At 39.1% G+C, this 13,299-nt stretch overlaps 1 protein-coding gene across 15 annotated transcripts in view; it reads left to right on the forward strand.

Annotated features, from left to right (window-relative positions):
* Nucleotides 1-13,299, forward strand: part of arvcf (ARVCF, delta catenin family member) — a 265,429-nt gene that overhangs the window by 150,336 nt on the left and 101,794 nt on the right. The window lies entirely within an intron of this gene.

Here is a 13,299-nt window from a genome sequence, read left to right on the forward strand (position 1 = left end):
TGAAAACCATGCAAAGTGTGTTTCAAAGGATTTTCACTACAGCTTTTTTTTAATTTGGCTTTATTTTTTTCTAAAGCCAGTGCTTCTAATATCTTTTGGAAAATAAAAAAGCTTGTTTCTAACACATTTCAAAAAGAGAAAAGTTTCATTCATGGTGTCAGATGGGAACTGTATATCTTTATTGGCTACGATATATCAACCTATTCCAGCTGTATAGTAACCTGACCATGTCTGCTGTTAACAATGTTACCTTTTCTTATACTGCTTTGACAGAAACTTTGGTGTTGGTTTTTATTTTCTTTATGTATTTTTTTATTTGATATTTTTTAATGGCCAATTGTCACATTGCTGTGACCAACAGCATGTCCAAAGCAGTAAAATTCTGTCTCTAAACTAAACAAGTTTTAAGAAATCTTTGGTTATGAAAGTACATTTCAGATAGTATTTTTGAATGCAGCTTTAACAGATCCATTTGTTGTGAGAGTCTCGAATTATAGTAGCAACTCTTGTTTGATGTCTGGGAGAATTTTGAAGGGCTGGGCTTCATTTCCTTCCTGTATGGTAATGCCGCCATCAGTAATCTGACGAAGGCCGACACACAAACTGTCCTGATCTTGTAATCTTCCAGTCCGAAGTGCCTGACCTGTCATCACTCCCTTCTCGGCTAATGGCTGTTTTGGGTGAAGATCCTGTTTACGGGATATTTAAATGTTCCAAAGCCTGCATTTCCTATTGAAAAGAAAACACGGAACAACAGCAGATAAAAACAAAAACAAAAGAGAAGCGGGTCATCGTGGGGTGAGCTGGATGGAGATATTTATTGGTGTGTTTGCTTGATTAAAGACCAGTTTGGAGGGGTGGGTGCATCAGATGTGGGGCTTGTAGCTGGTGGGGCCCACACTGAAGAGTGGCAGTAAAGTTAGGGTTAGTTAGAAGATGGTGGGAAAAAGTATATTGCCATTCATTAGTTTTACCTCCCATACACCTGCAGAACAATGCAAATATTCAGTAATATAGATGCTGACAAAGAAATGAGAAAATACTGAGACGGACAAAAAAGAGAATGTTCTTCTCATCCCGTTTGGAAACTTTGAAGAGTTTTCATTGTTGTAGGGAGGAGGGAGTAAAGCTGCATTCACACCAGCAGGTTTGATTCAATCCAGGGCCATTTTCTCGGAGAGTCCGCTTCATTTAGTAAATATGAAAGTACAGTATACGCAAACTCTGGTTTGGATCAAACAGGTGAGCCCTTGAGAGCGAGGGTCTCAGTTTACCTTTAAATGTGGTCTGGTACGTTTTACTTGTCTGTCTCCTTGATGTCAGATGAACTTTGTGAAGTGCAAATAGAGGAAGTAACCCAACCCAACCTCTTCACATACGTTCCCAACCCAAGGGGAGGAAATGTATGTGAAGTGAAGATGGTGGATTGACTATATGCAATTGTTAGAGATTTATACTCCTTCATTCCCCTCTCCCCACTTGGACGCTCTGATAACAATCCGATACATAAAATTCTAATTTTAATATAATGCACAATTATTTATGAATCTGTTTACTTTAGTGAATTTCTTGAGTGAATTTCTCTGAGTGAGATAAAGTTTAATTCAATTTAATTCAAATGCTGTACATTAGGGCTGCACGATACAAGGAAAACCTGCGATATGGGATATTAGAGATTAAAATTGCGATAATGTTATAATTTGCGGTATATAAACAAATAGCAATATAACCAAAAACATCATTCTGATTTAATTGCAACAGTTTAAAAATTATACTCCAAATGACCCTCCTCGACATAGGTGACAAACATCTAACATAATAGGCCTCCACCTGATTGGTCAACAACGTGAAGGCGTCCATCCGATTGGTCAAATGCATAAAGGGATTTATTTGATTCGTTAAATGCCTCAAGCTGCCATAAGATTGTTTCAACACATTTAAGGTTTACGATTTATTGCGATTTTCGGCGTCCCTTGCAATGTGGATATTGCAGAGCTGGATATTGCGATAACGATAAATTTGCGGTATATTGTGCAGGCCTACTGTGCATTATAATTGAGTAAAGAAAGAAATAGTCCATAGTGCAAAATTGAATATGTTAATGATGAAAGTTTCAAATGTAGCTTATGGAGGAGGTACAAATATGCATGATTGTCAAAGGACTTTGTGTTTTAGAGCCCATTTACTGACTGCATGTGAGCAGCCATTGACCTACTGGAGCTTTTTAGGCAGTCTGCTTCAGCTTTTGGCCCTCTTTTGGTGTGAGGAAAACCAAACCAATCCAGAGAAAGATGTGAAAATTATTGGGATTTTTTTTTCCATTTGAACCAATTTTACAGGACTATTTTTGTGTGAAAACAAGCTAAGTTTACTTACTTAACAAACTTTAAAAAGTATGCACTTAAACCCATCTTTGGAGCTGATAACTCACAAGATTTTTCTATGTGTTTATAACAGACTCTCTGGAGAGCTTTTCTGATGAAATGAAAATGAAAATCCTCCATTTTTGATGTGTTAATTTATCCTACAAATGTTTATGATAAAAGTCACACTTGCAGTGGATGAGCCACCACTTCAAAGGCTGCGCTTCCTCTTGGCATATGGTTGGTTTTGAAAATGTACTTTCCAAATAATTTAGCATGCAAAAAAGGCACACTACCAAAACTGCATTCAGATATTTGCCTAGTTTTAAATATTCAGAATCAGCTTGTAGCTTTGAAAAGCAGCTTAAAAGACTGTTTGTTTTTGCCCACTTCAGCTCCTCTCTTACAAACATACACTCATCAATTCAAACATGCTTTAAAAAGCACCAACACTTTTTTGGTGTGGCTTGGAACGTTATTTATAAGAGCATACCTTTTTTTTAGATTGAGGCCTCAATTTGACTTGTCATTTACAGAAAACTATTTCAAATCTAACACTGATTCAAATGTAGTCATTTATCAACTTTTTTGATCCGCTGGTTACTTTTTAAGTTTATTGCCGGTAAGAGTACTCATAAAACAAAAATACCCTTCAGGTTTTTTACTTAAAAAATGCTGCAAAATGGACATCTCTGTCTCTTTCACTCTTTGTTTTGGAGTGATGAAGAGGACATTGTGTCTATGTACTCTGGTTGACCTTCACATATCAGATGTGTTTGCATTTTGCAACTATCTCTGGCACGAAGCTCCTCCGACTGTAGAGAATTGTTCCCGGGGTTTTTAGTATCTTTCTCGAGGAAATGCCTTTTTAACTAACATGAAATATTTAGCTTAGCAGAAATAAAAGAAACCAAAGAGTCTAGTGTGCTATTTATGAACCATATGGTTTGGCAGCACATATAGTTAGTTGTACTTTTAAAATTATTGGCACTGTAGCTCTACACTCTATACAATGACTATTAGTGGGACATACAAACTCTAGCTTTGCAAAGTTTCTTTCTAGCAACACAAATTATATTCATGATGATGATCTAATAATTCTCATTATTACAGGGAAGAGGGCAGTACAAACTCTTAAAATTGAACCTAAGTCAATTCAGATCACACATGGAAGACATGAAGTAAAAACAGATTAACCTGGGGGGGTAAAAAGGTGAATGTTTCTGGATATCATCAAGTTTGGAAATAGTTTTGAGTGCAGCACTAAGAAGCCAAAGCGCTATTCAGTTACTCACACATGTGCATTCCTTTGCACTGGTCATGGCCTTCAGAACAGAGTTAGACGGAAAACATAAAACATCCCATTTATTTTTATTTGACAGAGCAGAAAATAATAAATTAAGTCTTTGGGCTGCAGCTCAGGCCTCCTGACAGATTTGTTCAATGGCACAATGGCTCCTTTTATATGGCACATATACAGCCAGCCTCACCTTATCACTTGACCCATAGGCTGTTAGCTGTAAATCCAGAGTTTCCTTCCTTGGTAAGTTCTTCCAGCCTGCCTTTGGTGTATAGCTCTGCTGTTGTCTAAAAAAATGACAAATTGTTATTCATACACCGGCACAAAGCTGTAAAAATATCCCCAGGACATTCTCCAACTTGTCTTACCACAAATTTATAAAGGCACAGGCCGTTATTTTGATGGACTTTTGTAGTCCTGTGAGTTGCTATTTTAGTGACATTTTATGTAATTTAGACTCCAAATTATGTTTTTTTTACCCGATAACACTGGAGCCTTAGCTTTAGCTCCAGTGTTGATGATCTTTGAATTACCGTAACTCCTCGACCATTCCAACAGATTCTGAAGCTGAGAAAAGCTGCTTTGTGCTGAAATGCAACTCTTTAAAGTAGCAAAGTATTTACGTTAGCAGTTGGCAGCTTAGCTCAATGAGCCTCTTTGAGCAGCTCTACAGCGCACAAAACAACAACAAGATATCAGCGATAACCAGCTTGTTTTGTTGTTATGAGACATGAACTACATAGTTTTTTACTTAGGATGGGTACCGAACCAAAACTCTGTGCCATGTTGCTGCCAGTATCATATAAAAACACGGATCGCGGTGTTTTGTAGCGGTCTCAGATAGGAACGAGTGAAGCATTGCCGCTGCGCAGCGGGTCATGCACGGAGCATCAGCCAAAATGCTGTCGGCAAAGCGGGCCAAAGTTCTGCGGAACCTCACTGCAATAGATCGTAGTTCAGCGACCTGATGGATCAGAGTGATGTGTACAACACTCTGAAAAAAGGCCAACATCGTGGCGATGATCGGTGAAATACGTGTTTACTTCTCCGTGTGAAAAAGTGGAGCTGCAGCGCAGACTGTCATGTAAATAAAGCACCTTAGCCACATTAAAGCGCTCTTCTTCACCCTGTCATACTGCCTCATCACACTTTAGTGTTTCTGGAAAGAACTGATGGGTTCTTTTTCGTTTTTTTTCCCTTCAGGCTCCCGAACTGTTTAAAAGTAATGGAGAAGCTGCATTAAGCAATGTTGTTAATAAACAGCACTTTATTTCATCAATTATACTATTAGAACCTTATTGGTTAAGGCACATTTATTCTTTTTATTTTTTCTTAAACTGAAAATATTTGTTGTAAAAAATCAGACAATGTTGACTGTTCCCTTTAAGAACAAATATATTTTAAGTTACCAAAATAAAAGCACTATGAATTTGCTTGGGTAAAAGCAACTTGTTTATGAGATACAGCTGCAGTGCTTAACATTGTGATCATTAAATAACATGAATGTCACCATTTTATTACAATGAAAGGTACATTTATATTCAGGTAGAATTTTTTTTCCAAGTCATACTCTTAAAAAAAGAAAAAAGTAAATGTCTTCTGGTACAATATCCCAATATTTATTGCATCGTGGCATGCATATTAAGATGCGTATCGTATCTCCTGACCCTTGCCGACACACACCTAGTGTACACAAGAGTCAGAGATAAGTCTGGATGTCAGTCAGGCTTTAACTGCATTTGCAACTTTTTTGTGACCTGCTACATGTGAGCCACATTAGAAGCGTTAGCCATGTTAGCGTACTCACAATACCTGTAAGTCCCAACCTTGTTTGCAACACGTAAAAAACAAACCGATACCGTTAAACAAACTTTACTGTGACTATGCTAATTCTCAAACCTTGTTTGTGTCAAGTGAAAAAACAACACAGTCAGACACCGCTACATGTGTTTACAATAACACTCAACCTTTTTTGCAACACGTAAATAACAAACCGATACTGTTAAAACAAACTTTACTTTGACTATGCTAATTCACAACCTTGTTTGTGGCAAATGAAAAAAAAACCAGAGTTCGACACTGCTACACGTTGACCAGGATTGCGTGTTTACAATAACGCACAACCTTGTTTGCAACACGTAAAAAACAGACCTATGCTGTTGAAAACCAACTTTACTGTGACTATGCTAATTCCCAAACCTTGTATGTGGCAAGTGAAAAAACCCCAGTCAGACACCGCTACATGTTAGCAGCGATTGGGTGTTTACAATGACTTCCACCCTTGTTTGCAACTGGTACATAAAACAGACTGACATTTTGTCAGAAGGCTGTCTACCTCACAAAATTACTTCAACATCAGTAAGCACAACCAGAATGAATCCACATATAAGGTGCTCCGGTTTATAAGGTGCTCTGTCGTTTTTGGAAAAAAAAAATTAGTGCACCTTAAAGAGCGGAAAATACGGTAAATGATTGCAGAATTTCTGTAGTTTGAAGAGCATATGTTTCCTTTTTTGCTGGCGACAGCAGCTGTATAAAAGGCTACTTAAAGTGGTAGTTTAATTTGCCCCATAGTGTCCTAACTTGAGAATCTGCGGTGACTTGTTCAGCCATGCCTCCCTCTATGCAGCATGCTTTTTGTCATGTATGCTGTAAAGACGTTGACTTGAAAAGATGGTTTGTATTGTTGATGTCCAAGACAAATATACAAATATATGTCTGTCCCTTGACCTCCAAGTCCCCCTCCCCATCCTGCCTCTTTACATAAACCCATTCAGTCCCACAGGAAAGCATTTGGTATCTGTCCCAAAACATCCAGAAAATAGCACTGAGCCTGTCTGTGGTCCCTGGTTTTTAACTGCCTCAGGCTTTGGTGTTTTCAACACAAGACGGTTGAGAATAAAATGCCAGTAATGGTGGAAAGAGAGGGGGTAAATATCTGTTAAATGAGAGACCCTGAGGCTTCACACACAGACAGTTCAGGATAAAGGATGTCAGGGGGACAATAAGTGTAGCATTTGTAGCCTGCCAGGAAGTGGAGCGTATGTTCCTTTCTTCCATTTCTTTACATTTTTGGTAGACCTCACATGAACTAAGCTCTGGCTGGACCTGTCGCAGAGCCCCCTCTGCATTTTCCAGACCCCCCCTTCAGTTGCTAGCAATTTGACAGAATTGTGCCGACAGCAATTCAGAGGCTAAGTTCAGGGCCGCAGCAAACAAGTCACCCTCCTGTATCGCCGCTTTACAGTCATAACAGATCCACCCCTGCCCGCGCCCCACAACCTGCCCACCGCCCCGTGATTGCTCCCAGCTCCTTCTAATCTACATCTGCAGAGCCAAATTCTTCTTTCACCCTGCTGTCCAAACAATCAGGCCCTTTCTCCAGCGCTCACTGAATCAGTTAGTTTGACAGGCTCCAGCGATTTCCCCTCCTTTGGGTTTGTTCTCTGCTACTAACCGAAGAGCTGGACTGCTTATTTCTCGCTGCTCTTTGGCCGAATGTGGCCTGTGAATTCCGTGCATAATGCGACTTTCTGGATGTTTAACTCCTGATCTGACTTCAGGCCATGAATTACAGGGAAAGCATATGTGGTATGTGACTGTGTGTGCGAACCATTTTGTATGTAATTGATGGCATATGTGATGAATTATCCAAGGTTACAAAACCTCTTCTGGTCAATTTGCATGAGAATATCAGCTTTTGCACATATGAAGGTGGTGTTGTTGTAGGGGTTCAGCTGGGGTCCTCATTCCAGGTCTGGGTGTGGAAAATATGGTCATGACTCCCCGCTGAAGTGATCCAGCATGTGTGCGGGAACGTAGCTAAGTTTTGTCCTGTGTGAAGGCGCTGTTGCAAAAGCAACAAAGGGCACATCGACTAAAGGGGGGGTGAGGGTGTCTATATGAGTGTGTGTTTGTGTGGTAGGGTCTGGGGAGAGGCAGAAAAAGCAGCCCTAAATTGGGAAACCAAGAGGCCGAGCATGAAAGTCAAGAAGGTTGAGGAAAAGCTCCTTTTTGGCTCGGGATGAGTCGCCATTGGATAGATTAAGACCCCGTCCTTCCCAGCTGCATCATTAGCTTTTTGGTGTGTTTGGCTCCTTCCACAGAGATCTAAAGGGTTATTGGATTTGAAAAATACACCTAAATGCACAAATATTGTTCACATTAAGGTTACAACTGCACAATGTAATGCTATGTTGCAATCTCGGATTGGCAATGCGCGATCAAGCAAACACAATGAAAATTCGATATCAACTTGCGTGTATGCGCGTTTCAGGCTTCCACTTTCAAAACTCTCGCGTTCATGCATCAATAAACCATTTTTTAACGCACGGGCAATGAATTCACTTTAAAAAGTTAAACCAATTGAACGTCAACCAATCTAGGACTTTGATTTGGAGGTGACGTATCGATAGTGTTACTTTGTAATTCACGGAAGTGCCAACTTTTTGAAAATTGATCATGACGGAAAAATGAATAATTGCAGTTTGTGCCCGGCTAAAGTTATATGACGCATTTAGCGCATTCTGCAATGGGCATTACATTCAATGTGTGTACAAAACATTACAATGAGTCAGTCAAACTTCCAATTATTCCACAGAGTTGGGACCTACAAACCTGCCTAAAGTGCCTTGGATGTTATTGAATGATTGCCTCCCTGTTTTTTAGTCCGTGAGAGTCTGTAGTTTTGGTCTTCATCCATGCATCGTCAGCTTCTCTAGTTCCCCCTTCTCAACTCAACTTCCCTTCTTCCTGATTCTGCAAGCAGGCCTTGTTTTGGATGTTTGGATTACACAACCACCGCTCACATTTGCATTTCACCCCAATAGATGCTGCTGTCCAGAGCTCCCTGTCTGTCCCATTTCCGTCCAAACTTTATCATCTGATTGTTTGCCATAAGGAGGGCTCTTGGGAGAGCAGGTGGAAGAATCAGATGGGGTTGATGGAAGAATTGGATGGTCTAAGGGTTGGCTGGGTGATCTTTTGCTAGAGGATTAATTGTGTAAAAGCCATGTAATGATTGCTGGGATGGCTCTGGAGTAAAATCCTGTTAGTCGCTGCGCAAGGGTCAGGCTAAGTCTGAGTGGGGAATGGGTATGTGTGTGTATGTGTGCAGGGGTGTGCATTGGGAAGGAAGGTGATTCTGATCACACCAGAATGCATGACCAGGTGGTGATCTGTGCATGCGTCTCAAACCAAACGAACCAGAGCCTCCCTCCCACTGGGTTCAGACTGAAACACAGAGATCTAATTTCTCCTCTCATGTAGGAGTGAGTAGGAAATGTGTTCCTCATCCATCTGCAGTAATTTACAATTGGAAACATGTGACCCTTTTCACAGGAACTGTCTGGCCCCAATGTCTCTTTTAAACCACTTTTTAGGAATCTTATTTTGCCAGGATGTCATTATCTTGCAAATGTTTAGGTTGGGGGTTGAGGTAAAAGGTAATGTTGGTGCCCTATTGGATTTCGTCATTCCTCAGAAGCAATCCCTTAGAACTGGTAATGTTTATTTTTGGTTATTTTTAATCAAGACCACATTGTTTTCATTTAAGACTATTCATCATTGTATCGTGCTTAAATATAGCAATCTCATAAAACTCTACTGTCACACTGAAAAATTGCATGTGTGTCTTTGCTCTCATAAGAAGTGAATCACTGGGGATATAATGTTCTGTTTCAGCAATATCTAAGGATATAAAATTGGGGGGTGGGGGGGGGGGGGCTATGTGCCATCTTTTGTAGTAGTTTTACAATTAACAGCTAGAAAAACACTGGGAACACCAGTAGGAAGGTCATTCAGCTGAATTGAGCTTTTTGCTGCGGTTGTATCACAAAGGTCTGTAAGCTAACAGAAAAATCTGAGGGCTGAAATTCGATGTGCGTGCAAAAAGCATGCACAAAACTGGGGAGTAGAATTACTCCATTGTGGAGAGAAGCATATTTTTACTGTGAGCATTGAATAATGACTTTGAGGTACACATTGGCGGGACTTTTTTTGTGGGTGACAGTTTTGGAGAAAATGATTAGTGTCTGAGTATTGAAAAAAAAAGTATTTTTGAGTATCAAAAGTTAAGATTGCAGCACATTCTTTAAATCAGACTGTTATTATAAACCATCGGTTGTGGATAATGACTTAAAAAGGTCATCTCATCTTGAGAAAAATTTGTATTTTTGTTCATACTTTAAGTGTATACTCAAAGAAAAAAGAGAACATGTTTTTGATGTTTTTTTCTGCAAAAGATTGAATGCTTAGTTTATGGCTACAGTGTTCCCTCGTTTATCCTGGGGGTTACGTTCTAAAAATATGTACGTTCTATCTAATCTGTGATAGGTGAAACCTATCAATTGAAATTATTGATGTTTTAAGGTTGTGAAACTCCTCACTACACACTTTATTTATTTTTTTGGGGCAGACAGTAATATTTTGAACACTTCTCTCTTCTTCAAACTATAAAAGTTCAAACTTTTGTAGAAAAATAAGTCCAGTAATTTAGAATGAAAACAAAGATCTGCTTGCAATCGAAGATTTATGTGTAGGAGATATGACACAAAGGAGATTGATTGACAGGTAGGCCCGGACAATAAATAGCAAATTCATCGTTATCGCACTATCAAGTTGTGCAATAAGCATATCGCAAAAGTCAGCGAAAATTGCAAACCTTAAATGTGCGAAAACATTCTTATGGCAGCTTGACGTATTTAACAAATCAAATAAATCCCTTTATGCATTTGACAAATCGGATGGACGCCTTCATGCTGTTGACCAATCGGATGGAGCTCTTTTATTTATTTTATAGCTCCTTCATGTTAGATGTCTCCTAAGTAGACAAGGGTCATTTGGAGTATAATTTAAGTTATGTTGACTTTTATTTAAATTAAACTGTTGCAGTGAAATGGAATTGTTTTGGTTATTTTGTTATTTGTTCATATACAACAAGTTATATCGTCATCGCAATATTGATCACTTGTATTGCATATCGCAACATAAGTTTTCCTCATATCGTTCAGCCCTATTGACAAGCCATACAGCTAATCAGGAAGCAGAACACAGTACGTTGTTGAAATAAATTATGCAAAATTGCGCTGAAAAAAATCCAGCAAGCAGCTAGACGATGAGAGGTGAATCGTGATTTAGCGAGAGACCCCTGTTTGTCTGAATAAGACGTTCACTATTTGGTTTTTTTTGTGTCCGTATCTGCAATTCTAAAATCCAGTGCCCTGGAAATTTCTGTGAACAACTAGCAGGCCTCGATGCTCACTAGATTGGTGGATATAGACCATGATGTATAACTATTTGAAATTTGAAAAATGTATCTACATGTATTTCACATAAGTCATTCAAGTTTTCATCATCAGAACATAGTTGATTTATAAGAAGTTTTCTGTAAAATTTTAATATTTATTAGGTTTTAACTCGGGGAAAATGGTTGACGTCATATTTTTGGTTAAAAAAAAACAACCTCTCAAGCATGGAGTCTGAAATGCATTGAAATTCTGGGTACTGGATAGTACCGCACTATATAGTCTTTTAGAGGTTGGGGATTAGTTAAGAAATTTGGACATAGCCTGTGTCTCAGAAAATCAAATGATCAAATACAAGACAATGCATTTGATGGAGCCCAAATGGGTTTCAGGCTTTAAACTTTAATGTTGCAGCAACACCTTGTGATATTAAAGTAAAAAGGCTAATATCTCTTCTTGTTTACATGAATTTGCTGCTACTTCAAGGAACATTAAGTAGCAATCCTTCAGGTAAAGAAACATTTTTGCAACTTCCTATGATTTTGCATAAAGACATGTAAAAAACACTCCTGGTGCAGTGGTGGTTAAATGGTTATTGGTGGGTCCCTGGTGTAACTCCCTGGGTCAATAGGATTAAAACAAGTTAGGACTGAGGCACTGTGGTTTCTGCCCCATTTTTGTTATTCCATTATAGTGCCCTTAAGCAATGCCTTAGGCCCCAGTTCCTGCAGTAGAACTGCTCCGGGGCCACAGGTGGATCTGCGGGTTGTACTGAGGATCATTTGCATCCTTGTTTTTCAATAAATTAATTTCCTCTCATTAAAGCTGTTCTATGTAATTATAGGTTAAAACAATAATAAAGAAAAAACCCTCCACAGTTTCTTTAAAATGTGAACTATCTGCCCTGTTTTCCAGCTGAGAGGTAACAAATATGGCTCAATCTTTTAGAATACCGTCTATTGTATAGAATCACTGGAATAATTAAAAAATACAGAAAATGACATTTTCAGTTGGGACCTGTAATAGGAAGGCGCATTCACCCTTTCTTGGATAACAGGATTAAAAGCCACTCCACTTTGTTCACTCTAAAACAGGAACAAATGTTTATTCAATTTTTGCTATTGTTCTAAAGGTCTCAATTAATTTAGTCAAGAGCACTCACTCATGACGGTGTTCAATCTTTATCCTTAAACACGTCAGTCCTGACTTGCATTTCAGTCCAACTTTAGTCTTCCTGAAATTAGTTTTTGGCAACTCTATCTGCTCTCTCCTACCCAGGTGACCTTACCTGCATGGAAGCCAAGTGATGAATAAAGTTGGATTGTTGGCAGATTGAAGATTGCAACTGAACTGACACTGGATCTTTTCATGTGTAATCTTTGCAATCATAGTTGTCTTCTTTCTTTTCTCTTTTCCTCACAGCAATCCATTCCTATTAGACTTGGATGTATTTTGTGAGGTAATAAAATGTATCAGAAAATTTTTCAAAGGTTCTCAGGGTTTGGTTTGTAGGTACTAATTTTGACACTTGTTTTTATGAATGAGCACTTTTGAATTCAAGTAGTATATTCCACATTTCTATGTACAGCACATATTTTTAGATGGAAAGATTACTCCTAGTATGACCGCACTTCAGAAGCGAGTCGGCCAGTGATGTTCCTCTTGGTCAGGATGTAGCTCAGACAGGTGGGGTTTCATTATCCTTCGGTTCAGCCGTGCTCCTCTGCTGCCGCTGGCCTTCAGCCTCTGTGGAGTCGGACCATGATGTGGAGGTTGTGCAAATCTTCCGGCCTTCCTCTGAGCCAAATCCCTGTCTCTTTGAAGCTTCATCTTCTGTGCTGCTGCTGTCTCGGCTGTTGTGATTTCAATTACAGGACTTGTACATGTTCTTTTCTTATTATTAAAAATGAAGTCTGGCTTTTGCACATCGAGGAAATACAACTTTGTCAATATATCCTTGTCCTCAGGACCTCCAAAGCTTTCTTGATAGGTCAAGTCTTTATGGATGTTTCTTTCACTAGAGTTTATAGAAATTTGTGTTGTATATCTTGGAGGTTTATAAACTTATTTTTACTCCAGCTAATAAAAAAAGTCTAAAGACAAAAAGATTCTAGAGAGACAAACCCAACACCAACCCCTTGATCGCATTCATCCGTACAGGGGTTGACCCATATTTTTGGGTTGTCTGTGTCCACGGAGGGTCATAGACTGGAATGGCTGCGTCTTAAAGTTAGCACAGGTGTATCTTGCAGCTCCCTTGAGGCTCGTACGGCCACCATAAAGAACGCTATAAAAATGCATCGTACCATTGTCGTGCGTGTGGTAAGCTTATCGTGAAGGATTTTTAAGGATAATGTAAGTTGCACGCACCAATGACATACGGGGTGATGCT

The sequence above is a fragment of the Oryzias latipes genome, chromosome 9 (genome assembly GCF_002234675.1).
Source record: "Oryzias latipes chromosome 9, ASM223467v1".
In the NCBI taxonomy this organism is placed as follows: domain Eukaryota; kingdom Metazoa; phylum Chordata; class Actinopteri; order Beloniformes; family Adrianichthyidae; genus Oryzias; species Oryzias latipes.